The 2,500-nt window shown below is 44.2% G+C and overlaps 1 protein-coding gene across 1 annotated transcript in view; it reads left to right on the top strand.

Moving 5' to 3' along the window:
• Positions 1-2,500, top strand: part of LOC122252959 (uncharacterized) — a 4,799-nt gene that overhangs the window by 2,051 nt on the left and 248 nt on the right. The window contains exon 3 of the mRNA XM_043015688.2: positions 1-2,500. This exon is cut by the window's left edge and continues 63 nt beyond it; it is cut by the window's right edge and continues 248 nt beyond it. The gene's annotated coding sequence lies outside the window, so the exon portion shown is untranslated.

Genomic DNA, 2,500 nt, shown 5'->3' with positions numbered 1-2,500 from the left:
AGTCACATAGAGAGAGGGGCGTCCAGTAAGCCGCGGCGGTCAGTGGCGCCGTGCATCGCAAACAAGCGGGTGGCTGGACAAATGGCTAAAAGGGGCAGTGGGCTATTCGGTAGTTCAGGACGGTGGCAAGCACTAATGCCTCACTACAGCCCTCCCCAACACCGGGGTTGCGGAGATAACCATCCAGAGAGCAACCATAAGAACTGACATCTTTGGCAGGTAGAGACATGAACCTGGCTGGCCTAGGTTTTACAATACAACTGTGGAAGAGAAGAAAGGATAAGTATCGCAGACAAGGGGGAATAGACTGGATATTCTCATTGTGTAGCAGCATAAATCAAATGATAAGTATACTGAGAGTGACAAAAGTAATAATGTAAAAGACAAGAAATCTCATTGTGAATTAACAGTGGCCAATAATGATACCGAATACAATAGTCGGCCAAAATTAAAACAGTACATAAGTAGGCCAGAAATAGAACACAAATGTCAGGGGGCGATGGTCAGTAATAATGATGAAAGGTTGCCCATAGACATAAGGCTTAAAAGCCCTTACAACTTCAACAACAGCAAGGGCTCTTGATTATTAGTGGGGTAACAGGTTCCACATACTCATCTCGCATGACACAGAACCCAGAGCCTGGGCTGAGGTGTCTGTGTGCACTTCAAAGAAGAGCAAAAAATCTGGAAGCTATAGGACAGGGACAGACAACGAAAGCATTCTTAAGGGCCTGAAACGAATCTTCCTGCTCTGGAGCTCATAGGAAAGAAGCATTTTTTCTGGTCAAACTGGTGTCGCTGTACTGCCAAATCCTATGTGCCTTCTGAAAAACACGCAGGCTTAAGATACGGTGCCACTCCATTTCCAGAGACCATAAATCCAAGAAAGTCGATTTCTGCTTGGGCAAAGCAAACTTACTGAGGTTAAGTTTGAGACCAGCATCATGCAAGAACTGGAAGGTTTCACCTAGATGTTCCATGTGGCTCTAAAAAGAAGTAGAGGTCACCACACATGGTTCAATTAAGCCAAAGTGTGATGGTCTAGCACAGGAGACAGTACAATGCTCATGGTGTGTTGGAAGGTGGTGGGGGCTGTTAAAAGGCCAAAGGGCATTTTGCGAAAACGCCAAAGCCGGTGCCATAGGCGAAAGCAGTCTTGGGCCAATCCCTAGGTGTCAATTCCACTGACAAGTATTCCACTCTGCTATCAAGAACCGTGAATCAGGGCCACCCTAAGTAACTATCAAGAAGTTCGATTCTGGATAGAGGAAATGTATCTGAGACAGTGACTGCATTAAGAACCCTGAAGTCAATACAGAATCTAATTCCACCATCTTTCTTCCTCACAAGTGCGACCATGGACAACCAAGGGGAGGTAGATGGCTCAATGACCCCCTGAGCAACCAAAATGTCACACTCAAGGTGGATAATCTCCTTAGTTTCCTGGGGTAATCGTCATTGCTGCACACATACAAGCTGGTCAACGTTTGTGACTATTTCCTGCTGTACCCCAGGAACTATGCCAATGGAGGAACTGTCTCCACTAAATATGACTGGATACAGTTGTAAATTCTCCAACAGCATGTCACGGTGTGATGATGACAGATGCCCAAGCTCCATGTCAATAGAGATCATCCCAGGAGATGAGTCAACAGGTGCCACCTGTGGGGTAGATCCTTCAGACTCTTGAGAGCAGGATGCACACAACTCTTTTGCTTCTAGGACAGCCGTCTCTGAGAAAACGAAGAACTCGTCTTCAGAGCCAATAATATGAGCAGAAAAATACTGGTCAAGTTCACTGAACAACCAGTCAAGTGGTCTTAGGCTCTCTGAATCATCCAAACCTATTTGTGGAGACTGTAAGCAGGAACATCATACTTATTCTCCTGAAGCAGGCAGAAAAAGACAAACCTTTGGGGGTGACCTTCATACTGAATTTTGATACTTGCCACTTGGTTGTTCAGTCAATGGACCTGTTCTGTTCAGTCGAGTCTGAAGAGGTGCTTCCCTTTAGTAACTTAAATGAAACACCCTGAACATCAATATCAGGGTTCCTGACAGGGCAATGTCGGGATAGCACGATGTCCAGCAGTGACGGCAGTAGAATTATTGACAGTGGACTGTTCGGTAGTTGAGAGCGTAGGCAAACACTAATTCATCACCACTACATAATGAGAATAGTATTAATAATGTAAGGTGGCCAGATGCTGCATCTCGCACTCTCAGCGAGCAGGCGCGCTCTCTGCTCTCCCGTTCTGGCTGTCCTGGCCGGAGGACTGGACGTTGCCTGTCGCCTGTTTCTTTTATTTTTTAATTTATTATCTTTCATTTTATTTGTTCGTCATTTTAGATTAGTTTCCCTTTTAACTGAAGTTTTCTGTAATTACTTTTATTTTATTTTTATGTTACGAGACCTCTTATTGAATGGTTTTATTTGTCACCAAGTTTTATTTTTTGTATTTTAATACTTCATGAACTTTTATGGTCTCAATGTTTCTTT

This window comes from Penaeus japonicus, unplaced genomic scaffold (assembly GCF_977035675.1).
Source record: "Penaeus japonicus unplaced genomic scaffold, GWHDUDI00000001_assembly GWHDUDI00000002, whole genome shotgun sequence".
In the NCBI taxonomy this organism is placed as follows: Eukaryota; Metazoa; Arthropoda; class Malacostraca; order Decapoda; family Penaeidae; genus Penaeus; species Penaeus japonicus.
This window is presented reverse-complemented; position numbering and strand designations above follow the sequence as displayed.